Source organism: Budorcas taxicolor, chromosome 2, assembly GCF_023091745.1.
Source record: "Budorcas taxicolor isolate Tak-1 chromosome 2, Takin1.1, whole genome shotgun sequence".
NCBI lineage: Eukaryota > Metazoa > Chordata > Mammalia > Artiodactyla > Bovidae > Budorcas > Budorcas taxicolor.
The window spans coordinates 123,464,913-123,486,046 of NC_068911.1; positions in this window are offsets into that span (position 1 = coordinate 123,464,913).

Consider the following 21,134-nt stretch of genomic DNA (forward strand, 5'->3'; position numbering starts at 1 on the left):
TAGATTGCTTCCATGTCCTGACTATTATAAATAGTACTGCAATGAAATTTGGACTGAAGTGTCTTTTGAATTATGGTTTTTTCAGGATATATGCCCAGGAATGGAACTGCTGGTTTGTATGATAGATCTTCCCCTTCATGGATCACTCTTGTCGGGGCAAAAGTACTTGCATAATTCAATGAAGCTATGAGCTCTGCTGTGCAGGGCCACCCAATATAGAAAAGTCATTGTGGAGAGTTCTGACAAAACTTGGTCCACTGGAGGAGAGAATAGCAAATCACCTTAGTATCCTTGCTTTGAGAACTCCATGAACAGTATGAAAAAGCTCCAATATGCTACTGGGGAAGAATGGAGAATTATCTCCAGAAAGAATGAAGAGGCTTGTATAAAGCAGAAACAAAGCTCAATTGTGGATGTGTCTGGTGGTGAAAGTAAAGTCTGATGCTGTAAAGAAAAATATTGCATAAGAACCTGGAGTGTAATTGAAAGAGACACGTGTACCCCAATGTTCATTGCAGCACTGTTTATAATAGCCAGGACACGGAAGCAACCTAGATGTCCATCAGCAGAATGGATAAGAAAGCTGTGGTTCATATACACAATGGAGTATTACTCAGCCATTAAAAAGAATACATTTGAATCAGTTCTAATGAGGTGGATTAAATTAGAGCCTATTATATAGAGTGAAGTAAGCCAGAAAGAAAAACACCAATACAGTATACTAATGCATATATATGGAATTTAGAAAGATGGTAATGATAACCCTGTATGCGAGATAGCAAAAGAGATACAGATGTATAGAACAGTCTTTTGGACTCTGTGGGAGAGGGAGTGGGGGGGGGGGATGATTTGGGAGAATGGCATCAAAACATGTATGATATCATTTATGAAACGAATCACCAGTCCAGGTTCGATGCATGATACTAGATGCTTGGGGCTGGTGCACTGGGATGGACCAGAAGGATGGTACAGGGAGGGAAGAGGGAGAGGGGTTCAGGATGGAGAACACGTGTATACCTATCGCAGACTCAAGTTGATGTATGGCAAAACCAATACAGTATTATAAAGTAATTAACCTCCAGTTAAACTAAATAAATTTATATTAAAAAAAAAAGAACCTGGAATGTTAGGTCCATGTGCATGCTAAGCCGTTTCAGTTGTGTCTGATTCTTTTCAACCCCATGGACTGTAGCCTGCCAGGATGCTCCATCCTGGTAATCAAGGTAAATTGGAAGTGGTTAAGCAGGAGATGGCAAGAGTAAACATTGATATCTTAGGAATCAGTGAACTAAAATGGGTGGAATGGGTGTATTTAATTCAGATGAACATAATTTCTACTATTGTGGGCAAGAATCCCTTAGAAGAAATGGAGTAGCCCTCAGAGTCAACAAGAGAGTCTGAAATGCAATACTTGGATGCAATCTCAAAAATGACAGAATGATCTTTGTTCATTTCCAAGGCAAACCATTCAGTGTCATAGTAATCCAATTCTATACTCCAACCACTAATGCTGAAGAAGCTGAAGCTGACCAGTTCTATGAAGACCTATAAAACCTTCTAGAACTAACACAAAAAGATGTCCTTTTCATCATAGGGGATTGGAATGCAAAAGTAGGAAGTCAAAAGCTACCTGGAGTAACAGACAAGTTTGGCCAAGTTTGGCCTTGTAATACAAAATGAAGCAGGGCAAAGGCTAACAGAGTTTTGCCAAGATAACACACTGGTCACAGCAAACATCGTTTTCCAACTACATGAGAGACAATGCTACACAAGAACATCATCAGATGGTCAATACTGAAATCAGATTGATTATATTCTTTGCAAATGAAGATGGAGAAGCTGTACACAGTCAGCAAAAACAAGACTAGGAGCTGACTGTGGCTCAGATCATCAGCTCTTTACTGCAAAATTCAGGTTTAAGTGGAAGAATGCAGGGAAAACCATGTGACCATTCAGGTATGACCTAAATCAAATCCATTATGATTATACAGTAGAAGTTATGAGTAGATTCAAGGAATTAGATCTAGTAGACAGAGTAGCTAAAGAGCTATGGATGGAGGATCATAACACTGCATAGGTGGCAATGACCAAAACCATCCCAAAGAAAAAGAAATGCAAGAAGGCAAAGTGGTTGTCTGAGGAGGCTTTATAAGTAACTGAGAAAAGAAGAGAAGTAAAAGGCAAAGGAGAAAGGGAAAGATACACCCATCTGAATGCAGAGTTCCAGAGAATAGCGAGGAAAGAAGAGAAGGCTTTATTAAGTGAACAGTACAAAGAAATAGAAGAAAACAACAGAATAGGAAAGACTAGTGATCTCTTCAAGAAGATTGGAGATACCAAGGGAAAATTTCATGCAAAGATGGGCACAATAAAGAACAGAAATGGTAAGGACTTAACAGAAGCAGAAGAGATTAAGAAGAGATGACAAGAATACACAGAAGAACTATGCAAATAAGATCTTAATGACCCAGAAAATCACAATGATGTAGTCACTTAGACATCCTGGAGCATGAAGTCAAGTGAGCCTTAGGAAGCATTACTATGAACAAAACTAGTGGAGATGACAAAATCCCACCAAACTATTTAAAATTCTAAAGATGATGCTGTTAAAGTGCTGCACTCAGTATGCCAGCAAATTTGGAAAACTCAACACTGGTCACAGGACTGGAAAAATTCCAATCCCAAAGAAAGGTAATGCCAAACAATGTTCAACTATTGCACAATTGCACTCATTTCACATGCCAGTAAGGTAATGCTCAAAATTCTTCAAACTAAGCTTTAGCAGTATGCAAACTGAGAATTTCCAGATGTACAAGCTGGGTTTAGAAAAGGCAGAGGAACCAGAGATCAAATTGCCAACGTTCATTGGATCATAGACAAAGTAAGGGAATTTCAAAAAAAAAAAAAAACACACATCTATTTTATTGACTATGCTAAAGTTTGAATGTGTGGATCAGAACAAACTACAGAAAATTTTTCAAGAGATGAGTATACCAAACCGGCTCACCTGTCTCCTGAGACACCTGTATGCAGATCAAGAAGCAACAGTTAGAACTAGACATGGAATAATGGACTGGTACCAGATTGGGAAAGGATTATGTCAAGGCTGTACATTGTCACTCTGGTTATTTAACTTATATGTAGAGCGCATCATGTGACATGCCAGGCTAGATCAATCATAAGCTGGAATCAAGAATGCCCAGGAGAAATATCAACAACCTCAGATATGCACATCACACCACTCTAATGGCAGAAACTGAACAGGAAATAAAGAACCTCTTGATGAAAGTAAAAGAGGAGAGTGGAAAAGCTGGCTTAAAACTCAACATTTAAAAAGCAAAGATCGTGGGATCTAGTCCCATTAATTCATGGCAAATAGATGAGGAAAAAATGGAAAGAGTGACAGATTTTACTTCCTTGGGCTCCAAAATCACTGCCTAATGAACAATGACTGCAGCCATAAAATTAAAAGATGCTTACTCCTTGGAAGAAAAGCTATGACAAATCTAGACAGCATATTAAAAAGCAGAGACATCACTTTGCCAGCAATGGTCCTTATAGTCAAAGCTATGGTTTTTCCAGTAGTTATGTACAGATATATATTGTCACCGTGCTTATTTAACTTATATGCAGAGTACATCATGAGAAATGCTGGACTGGAAGAAACACAAGATGGAATCAAGATTGCTGGGAGAAATATCAATAACCTCAGATATGTAGATGACACCACTCTTATGGCAGAAAGTGAAGAGGAGCTAAAAAGTCTCTTGATGAAAGTAAAAGAGGAGAGTGAAAAAGTTGGCTTAAAGCTCAACATTCAGAAAACAGAGATCATGGCATCTGGTCCCATCACTTCATGGGAAATAGATGGAGAAACAGTGGAAACGGTGTCAGACTTTATTTTGGGGGGGCTCCAAAATCACTGCAGATGGTGATTGCAGCCATGAAATTAAAAGACGTTTACTCCTTGGAAGAAAAGTTATGACCAACCTAGATAGCATATTCAAAAACAGAGACATTACTTTGCTGACTAAGGTCCATCTAGTCAAGGCTATGGTTTTTCCAGTAGTCATGTATGGATGTGAGAGTTGGACTGTGAAGAAGGCTGAGCGCTGAAGAATTGATGCTTTTGAGCTGTGGTGTTGGAGAAGACTCTTGAGAGTCCCTTGGACTGCAAGGAGATCCAACCAGTCCATTCTAAAGGAGATCAGCCCTGGGATTTCTTTGGAAGGAATGATGCTAAAACTGAAACTCCAGTACTTTGGCCACCTCATGCGAAGAGTTGACTCATTGGAAAAGACTTTGATGCTGGGAGGGATTGGGGGCAGGAAAAGAAGGGGATGACTGAGATGGCTGGATGGCATCACTGACTCGATGGACGTGAGTCTGAGTGAACTCCGGGAGTTGGTGATGGACAGGGAGGCCTGGCATGCTGCGATTCATGGGGTCGCAAAGAGTCGGACATGACTGAGCGACTGAACTGAACTGAACTGAACTGATGTACAGATGTGAGAATTGGACCATGAAGAAGGCTCAATGTTGAAGAATTGATGCTTTTGAATTGTGGTGCTGAAGAAGACTCTTGAGAGTTCCTTGCACTACAAAGAGATTGAACTAGTCAATTCTAAAGGAAATCAACCCTGAATATTCATTAAAAAGACTGATGATGAAGTTTAAGGTTGAATTTTTCGGCCACCTAATGTGAAGTGTATACTCACTGTAAAAGACCCAGATGCTGGGAAAGATTGAGGGCAGGATTAAAAGAGGGCAACAGAGGATGAGATGGTTGGATCACATCACCAACTCAATGGACATGAGTTTGAGCAAACTCTGGGAGGTAGTGAAGAACAGAGAAGCCTGGCGTGCTGCAATCCATGAGCTCACAACTTAGCAACTAAACAATGACAACAGATGGTAGTTCTCAGGACTGCCCAGGTAACGCAGTGGTAAAGAATATGCCTGCTAATGCAGGAGCTGCAAGAAATGCGGATTCAATCCCTTGGTCGAGAAGATCCTCTGGAGAAGGAAATGGCAACCCACTCCAGCATTCTTGCCTGGAAAATTCCAGGGACAGAGGAGCCTGGCAGACTACAGTGCCTGGGGTCTTAAAGAGTCAAACACTACTGTGCATGTACACAAGCAGACAGCACAAGCATGGTAGTTCTTATCTCTGCCTCTCCACTGTTTCTTGTTTAAAACAGAGAGTTAGACCAGGAGGTCTGTGCATTTCAAGAAGTTTGGAAGAGATTATGTTACTTCACAGAAGGAAAGATTGCTCCTAGGTGATTAACAAGCAAATAAAATCTGTGCCCAAAGTGTACAGGTGAAAATACCATTGTAATGTGAATAGTGTTTGGATCTTGTATTCTACCCAGGTCACTCAGTTTGATGCTGGCTTGGCTCTGAGGGGTGTTTGGTCCTGCAAGAGCTGTTCTAGAATGTTCATTATCCCGGCCACCAATAATTCAAACTCAAGGTCAGCATTTAGTACCCAAATCAGGGGATTCTGTACTTTTTTTCACAGAAGGTGAACCCTTGGATCTATGTTCTACATATGGAAAATTAAAACATGAAGATTTGTTACACAAAGTAAAGATCCTGCTTTGTGTGGCTTGGAAGTATATGGCAAGGACTGTTTAATTCTCTGTTCTAAGCACCGAAACAAAAAGTTTCTCCAGGAGGTAGAAACACATAATATTTTAGGAAACAGTAAATATCCTAGAGGTGTATTTTCATTAGTAGGATCTGGTAGGACTAAATACAAATTCATGCATCTTATTTATCGAGCAGTGTTGACCTGCCCACCTCAATATGATCTCTCTTCATTTCTAAACAAATGAAGTGTATTCATTTTACTTTCACCTACTAACCTGTGCTTTCCCAACACCACTCAACTACTTCATAAAAATAAGTACATACCCCCAAACCAGCCATGAACTGCCAGGAGGAGGTGGAGGAGGCAAGAGGTAAAAGTTTCTAAAAGCTCAAGAGTATAGTAACAGGTAGGTCTGGTGTTTAGTGTGCAAAAAGTGTGTGCTAAATAACACAGCATGTGCTGAGGACATATTATGTAATTTAACCCTTGAAATGTCTTATTTTACTCTTTAGTAAAGGAGAAGGCACCAGCCCAAACAGGCCGTCAGTGCCTCTCTGTTCCTCAAGGAAGTTACGCTCTGCAACACCTCAGGGCCTTTGCACCTGCCAGCTCTTCTCTTGGGAACACTCTGACCAATTTTCAAATGACTGGTTCCTTCCCTACTCAAATGTCATCTCTTCTTATTCTGTCCTGCCCATTGTGCCTGCCTCCCCCTGCCCACCTCCCTCAGATCCCCATGTTACTCTTCACAGGTGTCCAATGAGTGTCTATTGGTTTGAATGATTCTTGACTCTCAGCCTCCACTGGTTTGGTGTGTTTTCACGTAACTTTCTTCTCAGGAAGTTCTCTGAACTCAAAAATAAATAAATAACCTGAACACTAAGTTTATATTTACCAGTTCAAAATTCAATGTTTTTGTTACTGTTCAATCACTAAGTTGTGTCCAGCTCTTTGAGATCTTATGGACTGCAGCATCCCAGACCTCCCTGTCCTTCACTATCTCCCAGAGTTTGCTCAAACTCAAGTCCATTGAGTCTTCTCTGACACCACAGTTCAAAAGCATCAGTTCTTCAGCAATTGGCTTTCATTATTGTCCAACTCTCATATCTGTACATGACTACTAGAAAATCCATAGCTTTACCTATATGGACCTTTGCCAGCAAAGTGATACCTCTGCTTTTTAATACACTGTCTAGGTTTGTCATAGCTTTTCTCCCAAGGAGTAAGCATCTTTTAATTTTATGGCTGCAGTCGCCATCCACATTGATTTTGGAGCCCGAGAAAATCAAGTATTTCACTGTTTCCACTTTTTCCCCAACTATTTGCCATGAAGTGATGGGACTGGATGCCATGATCTTAGCTTTTTGAATGTTGAGTTTTAAGCCAGATTTTTCTCTCTCCTCTTTTACCTTTATCAAGAGACTCTTTAGTTCCTCTTTACATTTTTCCTTTAGACTGGTATCATCTGCCTATCTGAGGTTGTTGATATTTCTCCTGGCAACCTTGACTCCAGCTTGTGATTCATTCAGCTCAGCATTTTGCATGATGTATTCTGCATAAGTTAAATAAGCAGGATGAATTCAAGGTACCCTGCTGTCTAGGGTGAGTAGGTTCTTCCAATGTTATTATCCACCTGAATCTACCTCATTTGTCCACCCACCCCCACTATACAAGTGAAATTGGCCTTAAATATGCCTCCCAGGGATGGAGATGTCTGGTGGGCTGCCATTTATGGGGTCGCACAGAGTCAGACACAACTGAAGCGACTTAGCAGCACCAGCAGCATGCCTCCAGGACAATACAGAAAGAACAGTGAAGTCTAGGCAGGTATATGGTATGAGAAAGGGTCCCCTCAGCTCTTCAGCCACAGGGATTTTGGTAAAGACAGCTGAGCTAACTATGGAAATGGGGGTGGTGGTGATGTAGTAGTCTTGGAGTTGGGGTGGAGGCAGGGGTGCTGATGGTTATGGTGGTGGCAATAGTCTTGGTGTTGGTGTAGGTGTTGCTGCTGCTGATGGCAGGGTAGTGACTTGCCCAGCTTGGGGCTGGAATGGGGTATTGATGTTGGTGGTAGCAGTGGTGATGGTTGGAGACTTGGAGTTGGTATGAGTTCTAATACTGGTGATAGTGGTGCATGAAGTCAGCAAAGGAGGCAGTGGGACTGGGATGGGAGGGATAAGTGTGATGGGCTTCAGATTGTTTGTACCAATCCTCATGTTTTTGAGCCACTTGGTTCTCCCACCCCCCACAAATTACCACCTAGATCACTAGCCAGTCAAGATAACACAGGGGTACCCCCCAATTCAAAGGCCTTTAGTGATCACTTCAATCCCTTGGTATACTTGAAATGACTCAGGATGTATTGGTCAAGGAATACACATAATTTAGATGTGAAAAACCTATGACTTTCTGGAGGTGCTGGCCAACACACAGCATTACAGATACAGGTGCCAACCCCCAGGGCTCCACGAACCCCACCTCCTCTCAAGCTTACTTCCATCAGGCAGTGTATAGAGAAGTCAGCCAAGGCAGGAAACTGCTTGTTGTGCACTATTCCATGGCAACCGACCAGCAAAGTATAAATAGCTCAGCTAGCACGGGTAACAGCTGACCGGAAAAAGCAGCAGAAGAGGTTGGAATCTTAGGCCTGAGAATGTCACCCCAAGTGCCCTAAGAGCAGGAGATGCCCAGATATATAATGAGGCCATCTGCTGGGCAACAGAAGGAGGTGAACATGATAAAAAGTGGGGCTTTAAGGGACCTATCTGAGCTGACTAGATTCAGTCAGGAAGTACTAAGCAGATCAAATCAAATCAAATTAAGTTACTGCCACGCCTATGGTCAATTAATCTTCAATAAAGAAAGCAGGAGTACACAATGAAGAAAAGACAGTTTCTTTGGCATGTAGTGTTGGGAAAGCAGACAGCCATACATAAATCAATGAAGTTCGAACACACACTCACACCATACACAAAAGTAAACGTCATGTCTTAAAGACTCAATTATAAGACATGACACCAGAAAATTCCTAGAAAAGAATATAGGAAAAACATTCTCTAACATAAATCTTAGCAGTATTTTCTTAGGTCAGTCCCCAAGGCTATAGAAATAAAAGCAAAAATTAACAAATGTGACCTAATCAAACTTGCAAGCATTTGCACAGCAAAGGAAACCATAAACAAAACAGAAAGACAGTCTACAGAATGGGAGAAAATACTTGCAAACGATGCAACAGACAAAGGATTAATTTCCGAAATATACAAACAGCCCGTACAACAACAACAACAGAAACAACCCAATCAAAAAATGGTCAGAAGACCTAAATAGACATTTCTTCAAAGAGACATACAGATGATCAACAGACACATGTAAAGATGCCTGACACTGCTGATTATCAAGGAAATGTAAATTAAAATTACAGTGAGGTGTAACTTCACAAGGTCAGGATAACCATCATTTAAAAGTCTACAAATAACAAATGCTGGAATGGGTGTGGTGGGAATGCACACTGGTAAAGCAACCATGGAAACAATATGGAATCTCCTCAAAAAACTAAAAATAGAACTACCACGTGATCTTTCAATCCCAGTCCTGGGCATACAACCAGAGAAAACTCTAATTCAAAAAAACACACACCTCAGTGTTCACAGCAGCACTATTTACAGTAGCCAAGATTTGGAAACAATCTATATGCCTATCAGCAAATGAATGAATAAAGAAGATATGATGTATGTATATACAATGGAATTTTACTTCACCATAAAAAACAATGAAATAATGTCATTCAGAGCAACATGAATGGAGACCTAGAGATTATCATACTAAGTGAATGTTAGACACAGAAAGACAAATGTGATATCACTTACATGTGGAACCTAAAAACTGATACAAGTGAGTTTATTTACAAAACATAGACAATTCACATAGAAAACAAATCCATGGTTACCAAAGGGGAAGGTGGGTGGAATGATAAATTAGGAGTTTTGGACTAACAGATGCACACTGCCATATATAAAATGGATAAACATCAAGGACCTACTGTATAGCACAGGGAACTATAGGCAGTATCTTGCAATAACTTATAATGGAAAAGAATATGAAAAAGAGTATGTGTATATATAACTGAATCACTTTGCCATATATTAGAATCTAACACAACATCATAAATCAAATTTCAATAATAAAATAAAATTTAAAAAAATTAAATCACTGCCAACCTCAACCACTTAATGAAGAGGGAAGAAGTGTAGGAAAGAATATGAGTGACCAAGTTTTAGACATTTTTTGGCAGGGGTGTGCAGAGTCTGCAATCATTTATTCATTCTTTAATTGATTTATTTGTTCTTTCCACCTACATTTCATTCTCACAGACATTTTCTTATTTCAATTGCTCAATAAATGTAGCCCTTGGCTAGCTGTTCTAGGAAATGGAAACAGGACCTAGTAAGAGGCAAGAGCATCAGACTTTAAACTGGGAAGCAGATGTAGAGAATGCCCACCCAGGGGTGCAGTTTGTGAACATGGTAGGAAGTCAAGGGCTTGGGAAAAAGCTGCTAGATAGATTTCCTAAAGGTGAAAAGCATCAGACGTTCCAGCTGAATGTTGAAAACACAAAGAGGCGAACACGGATGTGAGCAGGGAGTTCAAGGTAAATGGCAGGGGCTCAGGTAGGACCTTGAGAGCAGCTGGCACTCTGGGCAGAGGCAAGGGGATAAAGCGTAGAGATTCACATCCTGAGCCCAGGGTCTGAGCTCCGACCATTCAGCCCTGCCAATCACCCCCTCAGCCTTCCCTTTCCAGCCCCCGGCCCCCTCGCTGATGGGTAGTGCGGAGGAGGCAGGGTCTGGGAATCATGGGCTCACATACCAGAATCACCCAGGGAAATTTTCAAAATTGTCACCCCAGACTCTAGTATCAAAATCCCTGAAGTGGGCTTTGGCATGTCAGTTTTGGGGAAAACGACCTTAGTGGGGAACGGTTCTGAAGACTCGGGTGATTAAGTACTGCACTAAAAAAACATGGAAACACCTAAAAAGAGGACAGATGGAGGTCGTCTCAGGACGCAGTCCCAGTGCTCATCACCCTTGACTCTCAGATCGTCACCTAGACCCATGCCTCACAGTGTGGGTTTCAGCCTCGACAAGGACCACGGGTGTCCCTTCCGAACTCCCTGCCTAGGCCTGGTTTCTTACAGAGAAGCAGCCTCCATCTGAGAGGCCTTGGGATCAGCCATTGGCTACAGCTCCCCACCTCTAAGAGCTTCTACTTTTGCCCGCTCAGAGCTGGTACCCGCCACAAACACACCACAGCTTCCCTGTAGGTAAGGTCTGCAGGGCTGCATGCAGTATCTTGCAGTTGTCACACCTCTGCCCAGGTCAGACTTGGACCTTGTCCCTTGCCACCTCAGGAATATTCTGCCCTGGAGCCCACTCTGGACTCAGTTACATGTCCTAGGAGATCCTGGAGGTGGAACCAGAAGGCAGGAAGTGTCAGAGCCCAGAGCTCCTCATGATGGAGCCACCAGGACTTTCTGGAAGGAGTAAAATTCAAGTTCCACCCCATCCCCCCTCTAACCCTCAAGGTCTTCATCAGTAAAATGGGCTGTTTTCACATTGAGAGCTCCAGTGTCCCCCAACTCCAGAATCTCTGGTGAAATGCAAAAAAACTGCAGTCGTCGGGGCTGTCAGCACTTTCTCAGCTGGCTTTTGGCCACTGAGTGAAAGTGTTAGTCACTCAGTCCTGTCTGACTTTTTGTGATCCCATGGACTATAGCCTTTGCAGGCAGATTCTTTACTGTCTGAACCTCTCTAAACAGAAGCAGGCTCTTCAGTGGTATTTTTAGCTATGCTGTAAAGCCTAAATCCTCTTCTAAAAAAAAGAGAGAGAGATGAGCCAACCAGAGGTTTACTGCATAGTTGCGTAGAGACCATCTGCCCCAGGGTCAAGGACATCATAGGGGACACCCAGGACATGTATGAGAGGAGCCAGGATTGGACATCAGGACAGAGGGCCTCAGCTTTTCTTCCTGACATTGCACTGGGGCCCTGGAGACTCAGGAAGGGGCCTCAGAGCCGCGAGGACAATCTGTAGCAGCAAACAGTGCATGTCGGAGAAGACCCCAGGGAAGGGCTTCTGGAGCATAGAAACTACTGTCTATTGGTTTCTTGACTGAGCTGGAAAAAAGAATATATGTATATGGTTAAAATTTTTAAGCTATTAATTGTGCCTAATGGCTCAATACAGCAGGAGACTCGGGTTTGATTCCTGAGTCAGGAAGATCCCCTGGAGAAGAAAATGGCAATCCACTCCAGTATTCTTGCCTGGGAAATCCCATGGACAGAGGAACCTGGCATGCTGCAGTCCATGGAGTCAAAAAGAATTGGACACGACTTAGCCACTGAATAACAACAAAATGACTCAGCACTGCCACTTGAGAACACTGCCTGATTAAGCCCCTGATTCACCCATGATTCCAGGGAAGCATCTGGGGGACTCTTTCTTCCTTCCATGGAACCAGCAGCCTTCTCTCTCTCAGTGGACCAGACACTCAGTGTTGCAGCAGTTCCTAGATTCCCATGGAGTCTGGCTGTGATGGAGAATGCTGAATTCTCAGTACCCCTATTCCCATAAAGGATGCTCCCTGTTGTTGTGAGAACTCCATTCTGAATCCCAATATAGGAGACACAGAAATGAATCTTGCAGGGCTGCAGGTATGTGGGATGTGACTGGGGGTCTGTTGTCCACCCATCCTCCCCACCTTGGTCTCCACGAGCACAGTCCTCTTGGCTCCAGTGGCAGAGAATGGCACACCCCACCTTCCCATGCTGTCCACAGAGTCCTGGGTGCTGGAACCAGACTTAACCAATGACATGTGTTGGGACTTCTGCTGGGGCCTCCTGGGAAAGGAGGTTTTCTCTACTAATTAGGAGTGGCTGAAAAGGAGCCCTCTCTTCTGCTGCCTGGAAAGGCTGTCATCTTCCCTCAACCACTGGGGAAGCATCATTGGCAGGAAGAGGATGGCTGAGGGGGAAGATGAAAAATGCCTGGGTCTCCAAGCACATCTGGAGTCAGTGCACAAACTCTGGGGCCACTCTGTTTCTGTCAAGGCATAAGGTACAAATCCTTCTTCTTAAAGCCACTTGTAGTCGGGCTTCTTTGCTTTCAGCCCAAATCATCCTGAGAAATGTTTTTTTCTTTTCTTTTTTTTTTTAATTTGTACCTTCAGATCCATCCTCCTGGCCTTTGTTCCCATCCCCAGGGCCAGGTCCAATCCCTCACAAAGGCTCAGGACACAAAGTGTTAGATCAGGGCAAGAAGTAAGAGTTAAAAAGTGCCCTAAGCCTCCAGTGTAATGTTCCCCCAAAGAAAAATCATTGTTAACATAAAATCTGACCATGTCCCTGTTATCCTGAAAACTTGGTTGGCCTCTTGGTGGTTGCCAAGCCAAAAGACAAAGCCAAGACAAAGATTAGAAGAAGGGAGGACTTATTACTTGCAGCAAGTAAGAACACCTAGGAATCCTAAAGCAGTGTCTCCCCAAATGGCAAAACTGGGAAAGTATTAAGTTAACAGGACATGCATATTCATGAGGGGGGCTCGAAGCAGAGGAAAATTCAACATAAAATTGGGGCCAAGGTCAACAGAGTCCAAGCTCTAGTTGAAGTCACAAAGGTCAATATTAATATTCCATTGTCCACCCAGGTAGGGACCTTAGACCCTGCAGACCTCAATGACTGTATCAGATTGTGATGTATAGCTCTTGAGGAGGAACTAGAACTCTGTTTTATCACAGAAGTATTGTTTCTTGATTGCTTTCCCTTAGTTCCTGCATTCCCTCACTTCCATTAAGATCATCAGTTACTGAGATCTGTTCAACAGCAAGCACTGTGGCCAGACTTAGATCCCAAAACAGCTTAGGCCAAAATTGAAACTGTTTACCTTAGGTGGGTAAAGCATCTGCCTGCAATGCAGGAGACACAGGTTCAATCCCTGGGTCTGGAAGATCCCCTGGAGTAGGGCATGGCAACTCACTCTGGTATTCATGCTTAGAGAATCCCATGGACAGAGGAGCCTGGTGGGTTATAGTCCATTGGGTCGCAGAGTCGGACACAACTGAAGTGACTGAGTATGCACACACGTCTAGGTCTCTTTCTCTTCGGACCCCCTACCCTATCTGCTTACACCCCTTTCCCACATAATCTACAGCAACTCCCTACTTTTCACAAGAAAAAGCCCAAACTCAAGCTCCTTATTTGAGATCCCTGTGATCTGATCCTGCAAGTAACCCTACAACATGTGGAACTGCATTCTATGCAGGCTGAGAACTCAGAGTCCAGCAGGATGTGGTCACCTGCCCCAGGAACTCCACTCTTGTTCCATTTAGTGCACTATGTCGGTTATGGTACCCTGGGACCTAGAGGGAAATCACAGGAACCTTCAGACAAGGGCAGCCTGGAGATGAGTCATAAAGGATGAAGGTTTCCAAGCCAACCATAAGAATGCCTGAACCTGGGGCTGTACCCCATCATCCTGCCTTCCCATCATCCTGGATCTTCTACTAGGAACCATGGTTCTCCAGGCCCACATGGCCAACACTTGCTTTTCCTAAGACACCCACAGGAGGAGCCCCTTCCCACCTCGAAGGCTTCTCTGGCCCACTCAAGCCACAACCCTCATGCCCTCCTTTGTTCTGCCGGAGGTCTGAGGGTTACTCTTCTGCTCTAGATATTTTGCATTATTATTCAGAAGACTATCATTCAGATGACTGTCTGTGGCCCACAACTTAAGGGACATGTTTTTATTTACTTTTAACCCCCCAGAGTTATTAACATAGGGGTTGCTGGAGACTTAACATGTAGTATAGGTTTGAAGAGAAAGAGGAGGGAGGGAGGGAAGGAGAGAGGGTAGGCCCAAAATCTGGTTCCAGTTGATGGGTTTCCTAGACCTTTTGAAACAGGAGGAAAGGAAGCAGGGCCCAAGCTTTAAGGGAATGAATGACATAGCCCTTGAGGATATGGCATAAACTGGTTAGAAAAAAGTAGGTCCAAAATGGTGAAAGATTCAACTCCCAGTAGACCTTGAGCCTCATTATACGCTTATTGTAATTAGCATCTAAGTGACATACCCACAAGTGCCAGGACAATTCCAAGGTCAACCATAAAAGGCCAAAAGTGGGCAGTGGTGAAATTTTTGAAAATCCCCACCCTTTCCCCGAAATAGTTGGAATAATCCTCCCCCTCAATAGCTTATGAAATTACCCAGCCCCTAAAAACCAACCACCCCATATTTCAGGGCCTCTTGCCTTCTGAGGTGGTCCATACTCTGTGGAATGTGTTTTTCCCTTGGCTGCTCTCAGTTTCCCAGATGACCCCATGTCCTGGGGCTGCGCTTGCCTTTTGAGTCAGACTGCATACTGTCTATGGAATATGTATCTCTCTGACCAAATACACTTTTTACCTGTCACTTTGTCTCTCACTGAATTCTTTCTGCAACAAGACGTAAAAGAACTTGAGTTTCACCAAGTCCTAAGACCAGGTATATGATCTCAATGAAAAGACAGTGGGTTCAAGTCCCAAACTGGGTTGTGGGGTTTCACTATCAGGAACCTGAGACTTTTTTGACCAGGTATTAACATGTCAAGACCTTCACACATTGGCGGAACTGAGTGTTGCACTTTCTCTTTTTTGATGACAAGAGGCAGCAACTGCAGTCAAGCTCCTAGCTGCCAGGAGGCAGCCTGGGTGAGGAGGCAGCACAGCTTACATGGACTCCAGGGGTTCCCCATGGAACCCCCCTCCATGTTCTCCTGGTTCGGGGCTACAGCAGGGCTAGGTCAGATTAACTGTTTCATACACCGAGGGCAGAAAGGATGCCACTGAACTGGAGGGGCCACAACTGGGTGGGGCTCTGATAGGGAAAGATGCAGCCAAGGCAGGCACTCATTTAACTGAAAATTCTGATGGAAGAGCCTGTAACAAACTCCTGAATGCCCATCCTCACCCATGATACTTCCCCAAAAGCCTCCAGGAGCCTCTGTGCATGGATGGGGATGGCTTATGCCAGGCCAGCACCACGATCAAGAGGGAATGGCCAGAGATGGGGGCTATGGTCAGCATGAACCAGAAACTTGCCCTCTGGGTTTCGAAAGAGCTGTTCAGAGAAATAAGGTAATGCAAGCAGGCATGATGATAACAATGTTAACAGAGAAGGGGGTTGTGGATGAGAAAATGTCACCTGCCATATCAGTAAACAAAGGATGTTGCAGCCATCAAGCCATCACACTACAGCCACCCTACAGTAAGCTCAGAGGGAACTCAGGATAGAAGCAGGATGCTTGCCTTCAAGCAGTCAGTCATTGCAGCAACCTCCTCCCCCAGTGGTGCACCCCAAGGAGACTCAGGATGAGAAAGCACAGGATACTGGCCCTGCACAACTGAGGTACACATCAAATGAATGATTCCAGTAAGCTCAGACTCTTGCATCTTCCCACACACATAAAGCACTAAATTCTTTAACTTAGATATCTTATTTTCTTTGATTAACAATAATCTTTTGATTTTCCAAGAACCTAGTCTTTGTTGCCAAAACTCCTAGATTCTGGCTTCTCCCTTGCCTCCTTGGAGCAATCTCTCAGAGCATCTGAGATGTGGTATTCCAGGCTTGAAGTCCTCAGAATGTCTGCCAAAAAACCCCCTAGACCTCTCAACTTTTAGGTTGTGCTTTTTTATTTTCAGTCAAGATGATAACAACACTAACCACGAAGGGGGCTCACTGCCTGCCAGCCCCAGGCTAAGTCTCTAATGACACAACAGTCCCACCAAGGTGCACTATCCCCACTTTACAGATGAAAACTGAACAAGCTGGAAATTAAGCAGCTCAGCCAGATCCAGGCAGCCCCAGGACTTGGATCTCACCAAGGGAGCCACAGCTGATTCTGTACTCTACCATAGCTCAGCCCCAGCAGTTGGGGACTGAGCAGACTCTGGTCCCCGCTGGGAATTCTGACCCCAAAGAGAATGGGGAAGAATGACACCTGGAGGACTCCAAGTGTTCCCCACTGTTGATTTGCCATGGGAGTTTCCCATAAGCTAGTGTTCAGAAACAGTGTGCAATAGATGTGAAATGGGTAGTTTGTCTGAATTGCCAAGGTATGTAAAAACAAGCAGTCAAATGATGGCAAGACTGACCACCATGCTGCAGCTGGTCCCAGGAAATATCTGAAAACCAGTTACGTGAGTCATGAACTTCTTACTCAAATTTTTTAAGCTGTTGAAAGTTCAGGGGGGATTTAATGATGGGGAGAGCACAGTGAGCAGGGAGACAGGAAGGAGACTGAGTTTTTATTTAGAAGAGTGAATCAGACATTTTAAATTATTGATTACAGGGCTTCCCTGGTGGCTCAGATGATAAAGAATCTGCCTGCAATGCGAGAGACCCAGGTTCAATCCCTGGGTTGGGAAGCTCCCCTGGAGAAGAAGATGGTTACCTACTCCAGTGTTCTTGCCTGGGGAATTCCATGGACAGAGGAGCCTGAGAGGCTACCATCCATCACATTGCAGAGTTGGACATGACTGAATGACTAATACTTTCACTTAAGTGGCCAGAGGGTCTTCTTTTGCTTGCAAGTGACCAGAAAGGGAATCAGTAAGCTCAGCAGGGAAAGGCTGATCTTATCTGAGTAGGATTAAAGGGCACCAGGAAAGTCAACTAAAGGGACTTTTAAATTCTCTCCAGGTTGATAGGTAGCTAGGCAGATATGAGTGGATCCTGCCCCATCCTGAATGGTTCGTCTTTCCTTCTGGGGGGTCGGAGCAAACCCAGATATCCTCCCTCTGTGGTCAAGGACCACCCCTAGGTCTCCAGCCATATCAGAACCAAGCAAGATAAACCACCAGCACAGTTGGCACAGGTGCATCAAGACCTGAAAGGTGATTCAAGGTAACCCAGGGTTTATCATGCCGTATTTGTAACAAATTAGCTTTGCGGTTTTAGCCTCCACTCCTCCCCCTTGGGTTTCAATTGTCAGTCAAATGGCACAGGACACAGGGAGGGACCACCACTCTAAAAAGTCCAGCCACCCTATTGAAGGACTGCTCTTGGTTTCCAGACAGCCCATTCTCATTTGTTCTCAGGAGTGTTCTTTCACTCTACTTAATAAAACTTTTGCTACATAAAATTGCTCTATGCCTCTTGACTGAATTCTTTCCCATGAGAAGGACAAGAGTCAAGGAAAATTCCATTCTGCCAGTGAGACTGGTGTAAATATCATGCCTAGGAGCCTTGGAGTGTGCCTTGGTTCCAGATCTGGCCTGGCTCTGTAAAATATTATCTCATCCAATTCTGACGACACCCGGTACTGGAAGTGAGGAAACTATGCCTCAGAGAGGTTTAGCAGCTCTCTCCAGGTGGCGCAGCCAGGGAAGAGCAGAGTCTTTCTGACCCCAGGGCCATATGTTCAAGTCATGGCACACTAGCTGTCTCTGGGTGGATACCTGCTCTCATATTTTAGACAGCCAGGCTCTGAGGGGTCCTCCACTGTCACCAGTTCCTCCCATCCTGATCCAGTCTCATTCTTGGCTATCCTGCCTGCTTCATCCTCTCTTCTGCAAAGCAAGGTTTACTTTCCTGTCCAGAGCACCACCAGTCTGAGAAGACACACACGAGCCAGACCCTCAGTGAAAATGGCTGGCGTGGACGGGTTTTAGAAGCCAAGCGTGCACTGCCATCTGGAGGGGGGGACTTCTGAAAATGCAGACATTAGAAACAGGCCATGATTCTAAACAGGTCCCATGAAGCGCATGTCTAATAAGAAACACTTGCCCTGGATGCTGGTTTTGCTTCCCCCTTTCATTAGGGCTGGAAAAGGTTTGTTCTATAAAGGCTATGAAGTGAATTTCTTGAATAAAGAGTTTTCCTTCTGTGACAGCCACAGGATCCCAAAGGATGAAGAGGAGTCAAAGAGGGGAGATGCAGTAGCGGATACAAGCTCTATGAATAAGTACAGAGACTGTTGATGTGGCGACCCTTCATGGAACTGGCAATGTTCAAAATCACACCCGTGTTTTCAACTGCCACTCCAAAAACCCCACCCCCTTCACCCTAATCCCAAGGAGGCAGAAACACTTGCAAATGGAACCACTTTGCAGAGAAACTGGGGACCTGGACACAGCACCTACAAGGGCCAGGAAGATGATGAGGGAGCCAGGAAGGGAGAGAGAGTCACGCAATCCATTCTGGGAAGAACTTGCCTTCTAAGCCCTCCCTCCAAGGAAAAATGGAAGACTGACAAGGCATTTTGTCAGTGATAGCCAAGCATGAGTCAGGACAGATGCTGGTTAAGACTATGGTCTCTCAAACCAGACCCAGTTCTGCGTCTTACTAGCTGTGTGACCTCAGGTAAGTTATCCAACATCTCTCTACCTGGGTTTCTTCACTTGTAAAGTAACAGATTTAGATGTAGGAATATAAGCACAGCATCTAGTAGCCATTATTGCTCTTTCAGAGTCAAGGGGCAGGAGAGGGTATAATCTAGAAGCTCCTGTGAAATATCTCATTCTCTTCCTATGAGCCCTCCACTAAAGATTCCAGAAGAAACTAGGTCCAAAGAAGGGTCCTAGCCTGACCCTTTCTGGGAAAAGTTGAAATGAAGCTGGGGATACCACCAAGCTAACATCCTAAGAGACTCAGTTTGGACAAACAGAATTTAAAACTGACCTCCCCGGGGGAAAATGTCTAGTTTAGACACATGGGAAACAAGCAGAGTGTCTGAGGTCACAGGGAAGAGTGGGCAGGGCTGGAGGAGAGGGCTCTTCTGTGTTCTGAGTCCTTCCAGAGGACCATCTCAGGAGGAAGAGGAGGAAAGACAGTGGTCATGAACAGGGCCTGGAGTCCCAGATGGAGGAAGTGCAGGGCGTGGTCACCGCCAGGCCCCAGAAGAGGCCATCTGGCTGCCAATCCTGGCTTCACTACATACCCTTGGGCTCAGCACGGTGCTCTGGAAAGGTGGAGGAGATAAATAGACAAAGATCATAGGGTAGTGAGGATTAGCAACAAAACATAAATTTACAGCAATGGCTCCTGCTAAGTGAGATTGATCAGTAGCTGCTGTTATTTGCATACCTAGCCTGTCAGAGAGGTTTGGTGATAGACTTTCTTATCGTTTGAAAGTCAGGCAGTGGTTGGGAGAACTTCCTTATCTTCACTTCTCCTTTCCTTCTCTTTTCTTGAAGATAGTGTGGCCCTGTGAGGAGGACCAGGGGCATCTATAGTGCACCTTGGGGATGTAGCTTCTGCAGGGATCTGAGGACGTGGACACAGAGGGAACACTTGCCTGGGGACCAAAAGTGAATCTCCATCACTGCTGCCTTCTCTGTCCCTCTAGAAAAAATGGCGTGAGACAGGTGTGGGCATCCCCACTTTAGAAATGTGGAGAGTGAGCCCAAGGAGCTCCTGGCTCTTACCCAAAACCACACAATGAGAGAGTAGCAGGGCCAAGACCCCACTTCAGCAGACCTTGGCTCTCCCTCTGCCCTGGGGGTTCTCATGCTATCCCCTTCCCCACTCCCACATCACCACCAGCAGCAAAGGCAAAGTACACCTGCCTTTGCCCCAGACCACCTGAATCAGCACCTCTGGATAATTTTGAGGCAACTCCAACTCAAAACCCACTAGAGATGGGCTAGCACACTGATGATGACAAGTGCTAGCTAATGACAAGAACAAGAAAATCCAACAACACAGGAATCTAAAGATTCAGGCTCTGGATTTCCCTGGTGGTCCAGTGACTGGGACTCCACACTCCCAGTGGGTCTGGATTCAATCACTGGTTGGCAGACTGGATCATGCAGGTCACAACTAAAGATCCCACATGCTCCAACTTGACAAAAGGATCTCATATGCCTTAGCAAGGGTTGAAGATCCCATGTACCACAAATAAGACCTATCAGTTCAGTTCAGTTAAGTTGCTCAGTCATGTCCGATTCTTTGCAACTGCACGAACTGCAGCATGCCAGGCCTCCCTGTCCATCACCAACTCCCAGAGTCCACCTAAACCCATGTCGATCGAGTCGGTGATGCCATCCAACCATCTCATGCTCAGTCGTCCCCTTCTCCTCCTGCCCTCAATCTTTCCCAGCATCAGGGTCTTTTCAAATGAGTCAGCTTTTTGCATGAGGTGGCCAAAATATTGGAGTTTTACTTTCAACATCAGTCCTTCCAATGAACACCCAGGATTGATCTCCTTTAGGATGGACTGGTTGGACTTCCTTGCAGTCCAAGGGACTCTCAAGAGTCTTCTCCAACGCCACAGCTTAAAAGCATCAGTTCTTTGGTGCTTAGCTTTCTTTATAGTCCAACTCTAACATCCATACGTGACCACTGGAAAAACCATAGCCTTGACTAGACAGACTTTTGTTGGCAAAGTAATGCCTCTGCTTTTGAATATGCTGTCTAGGTTGCTCATAAATTTCCTTCCAAGGAGTAAGCGTCTTTTAATTTCATGGCTGCAATCACCACCTGCAGTGATTTTGGAGCCCAGAAA